The sequence below is a fragment of the Chiloscyllium plagiosum genome, chromosome 29, assembly GCF_004010195.1.
Source record: "Chiloscyllium plagiosum isolate BGI_BamShark_2017 chromosome 29, ASM401019v2, whole genome shotgun sequence".
NCBI lineage: Eukaryota > Metazoa > Chordata > Chondrichthyes > Orectolobiformes > Hemiscylliidae > Chiloscyllium > Chiloscyllium plagiosum.
Window position 1 is genome coordinate 7,200,875 of NC_057738.1, and position 15,997 is coordinate 7,216,871.

General features: G+C 42.6%; 1 protein-coding gene across 2 annotated transcripts in view; it reads right to left on the minus strand.

Annotated features, from left to right (window-relative positions):
* ripor2 (RHO family interacting cell polarization regulator 2) overlaps positions 1-15,997 on the minus strand; it is a 253,820-nt gene that overhangs the window by 194,373 nt on the left and 43,450 nt on the right. Inside the window, exon 1 of one of the 2 annotated variants that reach the window (XM_043719084.1) lies at positions 7,853-7,972. The exons of the other annotated variant lie outside the window; for it this stretch is intronic. The gene's annotated coding sequence lies outside the window, so the exon portion shown is untranslated. Of the gene's footprint in view, positions 1-7,852; positions 7,973-15,997 lie in introns of those variants that run through there. 2 annotated transcript variants of the gene reach the window in all.

The window sequence follows — 15,997 nt, forward strand, 5'->3', positions numbered from 1 at the left end:
TTTGCAGGTAAAGGGATGGCTGGAAAATGGGAAGCCTTCAGAAATGAGATAACAAGAATCCAGAGAAAGTATATTCCTGTCAGGGTGAAAGGGAAGGCTGGTAGGTATAGGGAATGCTGGATGACTAAAGAAATTGAGGGTTTGGTTAAGAAAAAGAATGAAGCATATGTCAGGTATAGACAGGATAGATCGAGTGAATCCTTAGAAGAGTATAAAGAAAGTAGGAGTATACTTAAGAGGGAAATCAGGAGGGCAAAAAGGGGACATGAGATAGCATTGACAAATATAATTAAGGAGAATCCAAAGGGGTTTTACAAATATATTAAGGACAAAAGAGTAATTAGGGAGAGAATAGGGCCCCTCAAAGATCAGCAAGGCGGCCTTTGTGTGGAGCCACAGAAAATGGGGGAGATACTAAATCTCTCTATGGCATCAGTATTTACTGTGGAAAAGGATATGGAACATATGGACTGTAGGGAAATAGGTGGTGACATCTTGCAAAATGTCCAGATTACAGAGGAGGAAGTGCTAGATGTCTTGAAACGGTTAAAGGTGGATAAATCCCCAGGACCTGATCAGGTGTACCCAAGAACTCTGTGGGAAGCTAGAGAAGCGATTGCTGGGCCTCTTGCTGAAATATTTGTATCATCGATAGTGACAGGTGAGGTTCCAGAAGACCGGAGATTGGCAAACGTGGTGGCACTGTTTAAGAAGGGTGGTAAGGACAAGCCAGGGAACTATAGACCAGTGAGCCTGACCTCGGTGGTGGGCAAGTTGTTGGAGGCAATCCTGAGGGACAGGATGTTCATGTATTTGGAAAGGCAAGGACTGATTCGGGATAGTCAACATGGCTTTGTGCATAGGAAATCATGTCTCACAAACTTGATTAAGTTTATTGATGAAGTAACAAAGAAGATTAATGAGGGCAGAGCAGTAGATGTGATCTATATGGATTTCAGTAAGGCGTACAACAAGGTTCCCCATGGGAGACTGATTAGTAAGGTTAGATCTCATGGAATACAGGGAGAACTAGCCATTTGGATACAGAACTGGCTCAAAGGTAGAAGACAGAGGGTGGTGGTGGAGGGTTGTTGCTGTACAGGACATTGGTTAGGCCACTGTTGGAATATTGCGTGCAATTCTGGTCTCCTTCCTATCGGAAAGATGTTGTGAAACTTGAAAGGGTTCTGAAAAGATTTACAAGGATGTTGCCAGGGTTGGAGGATCTGAGCTACAGGGAGAGGCTGAACAAGCTGGGGCTGTTTTCCCTGGAGCGTAGGAGGCTGAGGGGTGACCTTATCGAGGTTTACAAAATTATGAGGGGCATGGCTAGGATAAATAGACAAAATCTTTTCCCTGGGGTCGGGGAGTCCAGAACTAGAGGGTGGAGGTTGAGGGTGAGAGGGGAAAGATATAAAAGAGACCAAAGGGACAACTTTTTCACGCAGAGGGTGGTATGGAGCTTCACACCAGCTCCATACTTTCTGCCTGTATAATCTTTGAGGTCAGAGATTCTTCTCACCGGCCCATTCACAGATTATCTGCCAGAACCACAGAGGTGACTCAACCAAAGACAAAGCAGGAAATATTGTATTAGGGCAAACAACAAATACATCACTCTGAAATAATCACTTGTAATGATCAGTCTTCCCTGCTTTTCTTTCCTGTTCTTTTTCAACTTTGCAATGGAGATCAAGAAACTCAGGGATTCCCTTGCACAAAACAACAAAAGGTTTTAAACCATATTTAACAATGAAACATCCCAAGGAATTTTGCATAATCCAGAATAAACAAATGTTGAGCCAAAAATCAATCATTGCACATGTGGGCAAGATTGGCTCTACTTATTCGGGGTGTTGGTCAGAAACACAGCTGAACCTAAAATAAGAAAGTGCTCTTCTTTCTTCCTGAAGTGAAAGCTCATGTTTAAGCTCTCCTTCTGCACTTCCTTCTCCCCTTACCAAAATGGAATGGTCAGAAAAAACTTCTGGAGAAAAACTTCCTTGTTCAAAGCCCCTCCAGAGTTCAGAACATTCTATGTCCGCTGCTGGTACTTTGAAATGATCTGTGCAGGGCCTAAAAGACCCAATGTTACACAAGAACCATCATTAAAACCTTAACAGTGTTTCCTTAAGATCAGTTAAGGATTCTTTTAAATATTGTTGGAAATGACAGCCTCCCAATTCATGCTGATCAAGGTTAATGATAAAAATGGATTAATTTAATGGATGTAGCACTGCCTCAGTCAGAAATCAGTGACAACCCTGTCCCGACATTTCTGGGAGCTCAACCGAATTAAATACTTATCAGGAAGTTAACTACTTACTGCCAGGGCTCCTAGGGTTTTACAATCAAAGCTAACGTGATGGTTGGAAACTCTTCAATCCTAGCAGCAACACCAGAAATGGGAACTAATGCTGGGCCCACAGGAAGCCGAGAGCAGCAACAACAATGGACACCATGGATTAAGAAAGGTACATTGGCTCTGGCAAACTTGCACAGTCAGGTAGACCCTATCCAGGTAGGTTGGATGCATTGGTATGAAAGGCAGTGTGGAGTTTTTGACAGAGTGACATTTGCCACGGAGTGTTCTATGAGCTACAAAGTGCCTGATCAGCAATGCTCCTGTTGAGTCTGTAGAGAGCCTGACAAGATACATCTGATGATCTCCCTACATTACGTGCCCCTCTGACAACTCCTCACCACCATCAACAGAATACCTGCAAAAGAAAGACAACACTCTTAAGTAATCCTGAACTGACTTTACAAGAGTTTCCATTGGCCTATGAGTCAGAAGGCCAACCTCAGTCTTCTCCAGCCCTACTTTCATCAGTGAGAGACATGGAGGTAACAGGTTCTTCTCACACTGCCTTCCAACCTGTTTATATGACTCATCACAGCCTCCCAGTCATTCCAGGTAGAGGTCGGGATTACGTTCCACCCAATGTGTGGAGAGACACAAACAACAATGGGAGTAGTGGATAGTTGCATTGACGTGATTTTGCATACATTTATTAAGAAAATAAGAAATAAAAGTAAGTGTTAGCTATTAGGCCTGTGAAACCTACTATATTATTCAACATTGATGACTTTCTACTTTAACTGCATCTTCCTGCAGGATCCTAGCGTCCCCTAATTTTGTTGGTGTCTAAATATCTATCGACCTTTCCCTTGCATACTCTCAATTTAGCATCCGTTCTTGCACTAACAAATTCCAAAGATGCACCAGCTTCACAGTTAACTTTCCCCTCATCTCAATCCTAAAGGTCAATTCCTTATGAGATCGTGACGCCTAATTCTATATTCACACGCAAGTGAAAACAACCCTGCAGCATCTACCCTATTAATCCCTTCAAGGATTTTATATACTTCAATGAGATTGCCTCTTATTCTTTCGTGTACTCAAACTCCCCTCAGAGGACAAACCCACACGCCAAGAATCAGTTTGGTACAGCTGCATAAGCTGCTAATGCTGGCATTGAGTGATGCAATGTGCACATGTAAAGATGTACTCTACGTCATCTTCAGTGAACGAAAGCAACAACCAGTCACAAATATGGCACGGATGGAAGGTTTGAGGAAATACTGTCGGCTGGATGTTGTGTACTCCGGTGATGAGTCACCGGAGATCATCAGTCTCCACACCTGCTGCTACACACCAGAGTTAAAATCCCTGTGGTTCCACTCAGTGGAGAGGGTGAATCCTGAATATCTAACATTTTGATTTGATCACTGGTATGAAGTGGGCACTTTTCAATTTTAGTTTAATTTGCAGCATTGCCGGAATGTACGTTACAGCACAAGGCACTCCGACCAGAAAACACAGTGTCTTTGTTTTGATATTTTATGTAGAATATGTGGTGCTAACATTTAAGTGCTCCATACCAAGGGAATTTCCTAACCCTCCCTGACAGTTTCTCTTCACTGCCATTCCTTTACTGTGATTGTTTCACTGCCCTGTGCGGCACCCTTCTGGAGATGGGTGCCTGGGATCACGGCCCAGGACTAATCCTGCTCCTAACATCTATCCCTCTCCTGCTGCTCACCTCACCACCTTCTCATCTCGGTTCCAGGCTCGCAGCCACAACCTGACCCCTGGGCTCAGCCTCCTTGGTCCTCAAAGGGCACCTTCTGACTTGATGGCAGAGGCCTATTTCACCTCTTCCTCACTCACAGCCTGCCCAATTTCTGTATCTGTTGCCCCTTCACTTCCAGTATCCTCCATTTATCCCCCTCTTATTTCTGGCCACAGAGTGACATCGGCAGAACTAATGCCTCCTAGAGGGTGATGGCAGGGTACATGCACAGACACCTGGCTAGTGGTAGTAATGGTGCATGAGCAGGAATCTCCAGCTAGTGGTGGCAGAGGTGCTTACAGCAGCTTGCTGTGGTTAGCTGATGTCAAGTAGCACATCTGTACATGCACAGGAGCTACTTTAATTGTCTGCACATAAGCAGCTACTGTGTTGGCAATATGAATAATCTCTGCAGTTTAGCAAACCTTTAGATCCACAGAGTCAGAGATCCACAGCACAGAAAAAAAAGGCCCTTTTGCTCAAAGATTTTGCACCAGTCAAAAGCAGTAACCTGCCTATTCTAATCTCATTTTCCAACACTTGGCCCATAGCCTGTGAAATAACTCCACAGAGGCTAGTATCCCATCACCAAGCCACCAATTGTTTACATGTGCACAGTACATGGTTCTGACCAGCCAGCTCAGAGCCAGTCCCTAGTGTGAGGAGAATCCATGGGAATCCTGTTTATGTCCGACAATCAGGGCTCCCTGTTTGGCAGGTGATTCCCCAGGTTAGCAATCAGGCAACTTATACTCAGGGAGATCCACCTTGTCGATCTCATTCAAATCCCACAGTTTCGCATGCCTTTCATTGCAAGTGCACATCCAAATACTTCTGGAATGTTCTTGAGGGTTTCTTCCTCTAACACCCATACAGACAGTAAGTTGCAGATTCGAACCACCTTCCGGATGAATTTTTTTTCCTACTCTCCTTCTAAACCTCTTGCCCCTTTTCTTAAATCTATGACCCCAGTCATTGATCCCTCTATCCAGGGAAAATATTCCTTCCTGTTTAGCCTGTCGAAGCCACTAATAATTTTATGGATCTCAATCATTACTCCCTCGGTCTTCTCTGCTCCAAGAAAATCAACTCTAGTCTATCCAATCTCCCTTTACACCTAAAACTCTCCTATCCAGACAACATCCTGATAAAATTCCCCTGGAGTCCCAACAGTGCAATTGCATCCCTCCTGTGAAGGGGATTCCAGAGCTTCATTCCTCTAGCTGTGGCCTCACTAACATTTTTACATCTCCAGCATAACCTGCCTGCTCCTAAAGTATGTGCCTTGATTAAGAAAGGCAAGTATCCCATATGCCTTCTTAACCACATTGTATGCCTATCTCTAACCATAAGGGACCAACGGATATGCACATCAAGGTCCCTCTGAAATGGGGTCCTTCCCAAAGTCCTGCTGTTCAGCAGGTATTCCCTTGTTTCTCCTGCCCAAGTGCATTACCCTATACTTACCAGATTGGAGTCCCAGTTGCCACTGACCAGCCCATATGTCTAGCCTGTTTGTATCCTCCTGTAATCTAAGGCTAGCCTCATCACTATTTACCACCCCGATCATTTTCATGCCATCCGCAAACTTACTGATCAATCCTCCAACATTTAAATCTAACTGATTTATATTTATCACGAACAGCAAGGATTCCAACACTGATCCCTGTGAGACACCAGTCGTAAAAACACGACCCAACTATCACCCTCTACTTCCTGCTACTCAGCCAATTCTGGATCCAATTTTCCAAATTTCCTTGGATCCCATGGGTTCTCATCTTCACGGTCAGTTTCCCATGCAGGACCTTATCAAAAGCCTTGCTGGAATCTGATTGGGTTATGTCAAATGCATTGCCCTCATCTACATACCCACTGTGCTCTTCAAAAAATTCAACCAAGGTGGTCAGACATGAGCTCCCCTTAATCAGAACCGTGCTCGCTATTCTGGATTAAATCTTGCCTGTTCAAATATAGATTATTTCTGTTCCTCAGAATTGCTTCAAATAGTTTCCCCATCACTGAGGTTAGGTTGACTGGTCTAGAATTTTCTAGTTTATTTCTTCCTCCCTTCCTAAATAATGCTACCTACTTCTCCTTTAAAATCATAAAATCCCACAGTATGGGAGCAGACCATTTGGCTCATCAAGTCCACACTGACCCTCTGAAGAGCATCCCACCCAGACCCACCCCCTATCCTATCCCTGTAACCCTGCATTTCCCATGGCCACCCACCTAACCTTCAGGTCTTTGGACTGTAGGAGGAAACCTGGCCACCCAACCTACTCACGCAGACATTGGAAGAATGCGCAAACTCCAGCCAGTCCAGGTCCCTGGCGCTGTGAGGCAGCAGTGCTAACTGCTGAGCCATCATATTGCCCCTTCACCTGGAACTTAGAAATTATTGTGCTCCTTCCAAGGCTAGTATGTCCTTCCTTAGGTACAAGAGCAGAATTGTAAATAAGGGTGTGGTCTCTCAAAGGCCCCATGCAATTACAGTGAGACTTCTCCCCTTCTTATACATCAGCTTCTTTGTAATAGAGGCTAACATATTATTTTCTTTCATTATTATATGCTGTACCTGCATGTTAAATATCTGTGATTCACGTTCAAGGACACCCAGATGTCTTTAGTGGGAATGCAGAAGTCTAATCTGTAGTCCATTCAAACAGGCTTAAACAAAGCTGCATTTAGGCAAAAATTTTGCTTGTTTTCTTCAGATTACATATTTCAATTGGGATGAGTGAGACAATCATTCCTTCATATATGAACCAATTAAATTTTAATAGATTTCTGACTTGGCCATACACAGTTAATAACAAATAAAAAATCCCAGAGGGCCAAACAGTTATGAATCCAAATGTGCAGGTGCTCATTTAACAATTAAATTATGTTTTCCAGCTGACCTAGTCCTCAGTTATTGCAAACGCATGGTTACTCTAAAAAATTAAACTGCATGTAGGGAAGGCTGAGATAGCTGCCAAGCAAGACTAACAAAACGCAGAAAATAGAAAATTTGTATCTGCAAGCTAACCTAGATTCTGTTTTATTTTGTCACCTTTTTGTTTGGTTTGATTTGATTGGATTTATTATTGCCCTATCTACCTAGATGCAGTGAAAAGTTTTGTTTTGCGTGCAGAGCATGCCAAACAAAGTGGATTAGGGTAACAGAACAGAGCAAAGAATACAATGTTATGGTTGCAGAAAAGGTGCACAAAGAGCGAGATCAACCTTATATTCTCCCACGACTGCTCCCAATCCATCATTAGAATCGAGAAAAGCAAAATAAATTTGTCTGTATCAGCACCATAAATGTTCTGAAAAACTTCAAGAAGTTTTGTGGTCTGTATTTCTTACATTCTCGACCCTTACAAACACCCTTACATCAACTCCATGATTATATACGGCAGGAAGAAAGGTACAATAATATAGTACCGTTGCTTGCTGGGTTAGGTTGATAAGCCCACAGTAGATATTACTCCATCATTTGATGGAGGAAAGCAAAACAAATCCTGTTACATTAGTACTTTAAAGCGCTAAGTAAGAAAATTACAGCTACGTTTCAGTCGTCAGGCAAAGGAGCTTTATGACTCATCTTGATTAGTCCCAGTATGATGAAATGTTTGTGATTCAGCTTACTAACAATGATTTTGTTTGCCCAATATTATAATTTTCTGCCACTCTAGCCAATAACTCACTTCAATTTACACAAGAATAAATTATATGAAATGAATGCTTCCACCCTTTGGTATCTGGATGCAAAGCAGTGTAGTGCCTACCTGAATAAATATGTTATCATGTCGTCAGAATTTGTTCCTGCACTCTGCTCCTTCAAAACAACATTTCCTTTGTGCTGAAGCTCTTCCACTCTTGTGCTTTTTTTCTGTCCTTTTCTGAAGACCTGTGTAGCTTCCCGTCAGAATTGTACGCTTTTACACAATGCAGCACAGATAGGGCACCCAAGTCAGATACGCAACATCTTCTAATTGGCTTGCTTTGAGTACAGTGTTTAGAAATTTAATGCTGATGAGGGAATTACACTCCATCATATCACCATGATGACAGGAGCAGCCTGAGTGCAAGCTAAGCATATACCTACTGTTGTTCATTGTAATATGTCAATGAAATACAGTTCTACATCTTGTCTACAAAATTCAACTTACCAAATTAAATCAATCCTGAGCAAAACACCATTAACAGCCTTGTGAAAACAATCAGATGATGCTACTGAATAAAATGTAGACTAAGGGCAAGAGATAGTCTAAATTAAAATGAAAATAAATAAAGGGAATGGGGCTGGTACTCACAGGAAATACGGCCACAGAACAAAATCAGCAAGACGTTCCAAGTGGAAAGAAGGCAGACTGACATCAGACAAACAGCACAACATCTTTCATATTCAAATTTTAATCTGCCTTTTTCTTTGCACTGCAACATATTTCATGGCTTTGCTGGTGAGGTAAACTTTCTATTCAACATAATTTCCATTTTAAGAGATCAGAACTCAGTAATATTGTTGCTAAATTGCTTGTCATTAATACTTAATGACATTTTAAGTCTAAAAAGTCTAATAAGTAACTTCTTAAACATTTCAGGCCTTATTAAAATTGCAGAGAAATCCTAAATGTTTGAATCTATTTTACTATTTCCCCTGCCCAATTATCTTTGAATCACAAAGCACTGTACTTATATATCAATATTCTGTTTACAAATAAGCTACAACCACTGCAGTGCCCCGAAAAAAGGTGCTGATAGAGAACTTTGATTGGCCAAATAAAGATAAGAAGGCTAACAGAGTCAGTAAGTAGCTGTAGGTTAATTACTCCAGTGGAGTATTTTTGCAAAGGTTAGATATAAACAAGAGCCTGATACTTAATTTTGTTTTTAAATGCAGTACATTTGAAATCCAGGCATACATTATGAACCATCTGAATCTGACATCTTGTGCCACCCACTCCCAACACCTCTCATCTCTCTTCCGCTCTCTCCCATTTTGGTTGAAGTGTGGGGGTTGTGGAGTGGGCTGTGGAGAGGATGTTAAATGAATCTTTGCTGGTAATGCAAAACAAGTGACAATGTGTTCCAACATGTTTCACATTCAACTTGATTTTGTTTATCATTGAACTCAACAGAAAAGAAAATCAGTAAAAGGTATAAATTATTTTTCATCAATACTCTGTCAAAGACTAATCTAACTCCATCTCTTTCACCAAGTCGTTGGTCTCTCTTTTTCTGATTTGGGATCTTTCAGATACCCAATGGGCACACAGTTGGAGGCAAGCAGGGAAATGTCTTCTTCATCACCAGATGATTTTCATCAAGGCAGGATTGGGGAGTGGGTACGTGTGGCTAGACATGCACCCCCAAAGGCCTCCTATCATCCCTGCAGCTTCAAGAACTCACTCCTTGCCCTTATTGGACAGTGAGCCGACCCTGTGAACACCACTGAGTGATTGTTTCCTACATGGTCCAAATCTTCCACTTGTAGAGAGAATGGGCACTTGTAGTCATGTGTCCACCAGCCAATTAGGTATTTATGCATGAAGAGCTGAGGAAGTCACAGAAAGTCCACATCCCCACCATTACCTCACAGAGTTAAAAGACTGGGCATCATATGTAAAAGGCATAAAGAGACATTCACAGAATCCCTACAGTGCAGAAGGAGACCATTTGCCTATCAAGTCTGCACCAACCCTCTGAAGAACATTCCACCCAGACCCCCATCCTATCCCCATAATGCCATTTACCACAGCTAATCCACCTAACCTGCAAATCACTGTGGGAGGAAACCAGAGCACCTGGTGGAAACCCACACTGACCCAGGGAGAATGTGCAAACTCTATGCGGAGTGTCATCCAAGGCTGGAATTGAAGCCAGGTCCTGGACACACCAGATGGCCGACTTCTTTAGAGACCGCAATTTCCCTTCCCATATGATTAAAGATGCCCTCCAATGCATCTCGTCCACATCCTGCCCCTCCGCCCTCAAACCCCACCCCTCCAACCGTAACAAGGAAAGAACCACCCTGGTGCTCATCTTCCACCCTACAACCTTCGCACAAACCACATCATCCAAAGACATTGCCGTCACCTCCAAAGGACCCCACCACTAGAGATATATTTCCCTCCCCACCCATTTCCGCTTTCCGCAAAAACTGTTCCCTCCGTGACTACCTAGTCAGGTCCATGCCCTCCAATAACCCACCCTCCTGTCCTGGCACCCTCCCCTGCCACCATAGGAATTGCAAAACCTGTGCCCACACCTCCTCCCTCACCTCCATCCAAGGCCCTAAAGGAGCCTTCCACATCCATCAAAGTTTTACCTGCAAATCCACAATATCATTTATTGTATCCGTTGCTCCCAATGCGGTCTCCTCTACATTGGAGAGACTGGACGTCTCCTAGCAGAGCGCTTTAAGGAACATCTCCAGGACACCCGCACCAATCAACCCCACCGCCCTGTGGCCCAACATTTCACCTCCCCCTTCCACTCTGCCGAGGACATGGAGGTCCTGGGCCTCCTTCACCGCCGCTCCCTCACCACCCAACGCCTGGAGGAAGAATGCCTCATCTTCCGCCTCGGAACACTTCAACCCCACGGCATCAATGTGGATTTCACCAGTTTCCTCATTTCCCCTTCCCCCACCTCACCCCAGCTCCAATCTTCCAGCTCAGCACCGCCCTCATGACCTGTCCTACCTGCCTATCTTCCTTTCCACCTATCCACTCCACCCTCCTCTCTAACCTATCACCTCCATCCCCACCCCCATTCACCTATTGTACTCTATGCTACTTTCTCCCCACCCCCACCCCCCTCTTATTTATCTCTCCACCCTGCAGGCACCCTGCCTCTATTCCTGATGAAGGGCTTTTGCCTGAAATGTCGATTTTCCTGCTCCTCGGATGCTGCCTGACTGGCTGTGCTTTTCTAGCACCACTCTAATCTAGCTTCATTCTAGCTGTCCAAAAGAAGGTTTGGAGTACTGCAACCCTTGTTACCTCCTCTGTACCTGCCATCTGCCACTTTCATCCCTGGTGATGATGCCATCCATATGAAACAGGGCAAATATCCAAGTGCAGATTAAGAATGGCTCTTAGGGGTTCCCCTCCTGGCCATTTCAGAATTCTTCTTGTTGATGTGGCCATGTCCGTAGTTATTCACACATCACTCTACACCATCGCTTTTATTTCCTCCATCATTCTTGACACATGCTCTATTCTCCTTGCCCTAGCTTTGGTGACCTTTGAATCACCTCCGTCACCTTTATTCAGCTTCAAGTCCCCCTCAGCGCAGAGAAACCCAACCCAACAGGAAATGCAGTGTTATGGGGATGGTGTGGGTCTGGGTGACTCGATAGAGACTCAATGAGCCAAATGACCACCCTCCCCACTGTCGGGATTCGATGATCCTAAGGAAGATCACCATGTCCATTGCACTGCATGTTTAAGCTGTCCTGAAGCTGAAGGCACATGTTTCTCATTTGCTGAATCCCTAATATGGAGGGTACATTTAATCTGACATGGTTGCCTTTTGATGAGCATGTCTGAGATTCAAATGTACTTACTTGATTCACTCGTGGGATGTGGGTATCATTTGTTGCCCATCCATCATTACTCCTTGATAAAGCGGTCACCTTGTGAGTTACCTACTTGAACTGCTGAATGTATTTGCTGTATTAAAGAGAGTCCAGACGCTTGCCAAAAGGCAGTTTGAAGCCTCCTCAGTCCATTGCCTACTTAATCCCACAGTTTCACCCCACCATCAGGAATCTGACTTTTGACAATAATGCATAACTAAGTGCCGCATTCACCTTATTTCCTGCTCCCCAGATCTTCCCAAGACTCCACCCATAGATTGGGATTCTGATTCCCATTTGACCCAGAGGTTGAAGCGCTGGTGGAAAATGTTGCCCTAACATCCATTTCCTCATGTTGGTTTGTGAATAATTTCGGGAAATCTCCATAGCTTAACAAAGCCTAATAAATACGCATGTATTTTGTTGTCTATAGCAGCAATACACCTTGCCACGTAGAGGTTATTGTTTCTGGTCTGCATCTTGGAAGAATTGATCATTTGGGTGTAAGGATGTCAGATCATTTCAATTGGAGTAATAACAAATTTGAGATCCCTTGCAGATGTCAACTTTTTCCCACCTGGATTTTATTCATCCAGCTATTCGAACACATTCAAATATGGGGCCAATATGTCTGCCATAGAGTCATAGAGATAGAATCATTGAGTTGCACAGCTCGGAAACAGACCCTTCGGTCCAACTCGTCCACGACGACCAGATATCCTGAATTATTCTCGTCCCATTTGCCAGCATTTGGCCATATCCTTCTAAACCCTTGTAAGTCATATACCCATCCAGACACCTTTTAAATGTTGTAATTTTACCAGCCTCCACCACTTCCTCTGGCAGCTCATTCCATACACGCACCACCCTCTGTGTGAAATAATTGCCCCCTAGGTTCCTTTTAATTCTCTCCCCACTCACCTTAAACTGTAAACCTTTTCAGGACAAAGGTTGGAGCTTGTGAATTAAGTTTTTTCTAGTAAGGATTAATTGGGCAAGTGGAAGGATGATGAGTATTTTCTGGTTTCATGAGCTGAGCAATTGTCTGTTCTAGTAAGAAATAAAATCAAAACCAGAGCTTTATCAGGTTTAAGGATATATAATTTCACTGAAAATTGAATCTGTAAGTTAGGAAAGATATTAAATATTCCATGTGGGAAATATTGAATTTTTATATTTTTGAATTTAAAATGCAATCCCTTGATATCCAGTCTGATCGAACCTGAGCTGTAGTTTTGTATGGTCTCTGTGAAGCCTCAAATTGCAGGGCTGCCTACTAACTGTAAAGACAACACTCGATCCCTACAGTGTTGGACTAGGACTGTCACATCCCCTTCAGCATATGACTGCCACACAATTAGCAGGCGCAGCTGTGACATGATCTGTCAAGCCTTACAAATTAGACAAGAATATCAGTTGGTTCTCTTCCTCCCACGTCTGTGTGCGTTAAATGATACTTCACTTCTCTTAACAAAATGAGATGCACATATCTTGAAATTAGCTTGTAATTCTTGCAAAAAAAAAACACCTTTTTCAAAAGTTTCACAATTTTTTCATTCATTCATGAATGCTGGATGTTCCTGACCAGGCCCACACTTATTGCTCATCTTTAAATTAACACAAACTGAGATCTTATTGTGGCTTTCTATTGAAGAGTTTGTTTCAAATTAGAGCGATTTTATAAGATAAATCACAAGTCATGCATATAAATATGAGGCATTCCTTGAGACACTTGACCTGAATTTCAGTGACATCATATCTAGGTTTCGTAAGTGACTGTTACCACCCAAAAATATTAAGAACAATATACATTTTAAAAAATCATGGAAATATAATAAGCTTTAGGATGTCAATTGTAAGTCATGTAACCCAAGATCATGTCAGCAATTTTCGTGGAACTGAGGCATCACCGTCTCTATCTGTAATAACTCACTTTGAGTACCATGTAATTCCTTTTCAGCCACACATTTATGCACCAGTGCACACTAGTCTCTAGAACATGACAAGGGCATTAAAATTGTAGCTTAGCAATGACTCCAATCATTGAGTAGCTGTGACGTATTGTTATTAATTCACGATATATACAATAGAATTTGTCCATTGTGCTTAGCTGGTGCCAAATTGTTTTAACAATGGAATCAAAATTGTAATGCTTCTGCAAATCTGTGTGTTATTATATAACAGAAGACAGGTCAATTAATTCATGCATGGTATGTTTAGAGTTCCAAAGATCTGCTAGTAATCATGCTCATACATAATAAATGTAAGCTATTTTGTTTCCTGTAAAAAAACATGAATCTACTTCAAGAGCAATTAAATGACTGTGAGATGCTTTGAAATATCCTCAGAATGTCAAAAGATTACAAGAGTCCAAACTATTTAGTTTATGGGAAAGAAAATGCCATTTATCAACAAGACTCTGTTTCCTGTTGGCTAACTGAAGCATTGTGGAGGTCTAATGATAAAAATAAACAAATTCCACAACACAATACAATTAAAAAGTTACCAATCAAATCATCAGTGTTTAAGGAAGACAGATGAGCCAATGGTCTAATTATAAATAAAGAGAACAACACGAAAGAGGAACTGTTACTTATGCTACAGAGATCTGTTTAAGAGGTGACTGCAGCAAACAGTGCACAGCTAGCTCACTATATTGATTTGTATTTTACTCTCTAAATCAGTAAAAGCTAAATCAGGAACTGATTGCCAGTTAAATTATAATGCTAGTAAACAATTTGACTGAAATTTCAAAATAATCCCAAATAGCACAGTTGAACTCATGAGAGTTGTGCAAGGATTTAATTGGATAGCTCCTGAATATGGGCACAGGGATTGCAATGTGAAATTAATCTCTGACCACTGATTATAGTTGCCACAACATCAAATTTGTTCATTTTCCTGATTGCTGCATTCAACCAGCACTATCCACACTGTTATTAAATTGGCACCAACAGCACACGGCCTTCAATCACAAGTGTCTACTCACAGTTCAAGGCAGCTGCCACCTTGTAAAGAGTATGTTGCTGTGTTTTCAACAGCCTGCCATGCAAGATCCAACAATGGCTGACTACATCAAAGAGCGTGCACTAACATTTTCAGACACTGCACTTGAGGTCTTGGTGAAAAATGGGAAATCCTCTTTCAATCAAGACCACCATTCCATCACTTTTCCTAATTGCTTGTTAACTTTCCGCATTGCTTGTACAAATATACCCAATTTTCTCCAAACATCAAAATTTACAAGTTTTACACTATTTAAAAAACATTTTGCTTTTCTACTGTGATGACCAAATTGACTAGCCTCACATTTCCTCACAATATATAGAATATAGTATAGTACAGCACAGGAACAGGTCTGAATTGAATTGAATTGATTTTATTGTCGCATGTACCGAGGCATAGTGAAAAGCTTTGTCTTGTGAGCAATACAGGCAGATCACAGAGATAAGTAGCATAGATAAGTAAATAATAGGTAAACAGTGGCAAAAACAAAAACACAGATACAGGCAAATGTTAAAGGTTTGTGAGTCTATTCAGTATTCATGCAACAGTAGGGTAGAAACTGTTACCATACTGGCTGGTGTGTGTGTGTGGTCAGGTTTCTGTACCTTCGCCCCCGATGGTAGAGGTTCTAGAAAAACATTGCCAGGATGGGGTGGATCTTTGAGAATACTGGCAGCCTTTCCTTGACAGTGGGCCTGGTAGATGGATTCTATAGATGGGAGGTTGGCCTTTGTGATTGTCTGGGCCGAGTTCACCACTCTCTGCAGCCATCTCAGTTGCCATACCAGGTAGTGATACACCCAGCCAGAATGCTCTCGATGGCACACCTATAAAAGTTGGCAAGGGTATTCGCTTTCATGCCAAATTTCCTCAGCTGCCTGAGGAAGAGGAGACATTGTTGGGCCTTTGTAACCAGTGTGTCCACAAGAAGAGTCCAAGAAAGCTTGTTGTGGATGACCACTCCCAGAGGCTTGACACTCTCCACTCGTTCCACCTCTGTGCTGTTAATGTGTAGGGGGGGTATGAGTAACATCCCGCTGAAAGTCAATAATGCGTTCCTTGGTTTTGCCGGCATTGAGAGCTAGGTTGTTCTCAGTACACCATTTTTGCAGGTCTTCCACCTCCTGTCTGTAGTCTATTTTGCCGCCATCTGAGGCTCCACTGGAAAAAGCCCAGCCTATTCAACCTCTCCATGTAGTTATAGAGTCACAGAGATGTACAGCACAGAAACAGACCCTTCAGTCCAATCTGTCCATGCCGACCAGATATCCCAACCCAATCTAGTCCCACCTGCCAGCACCCGGCCCATATCCCTCCAAACCCTTCCTATTCATATATCCAT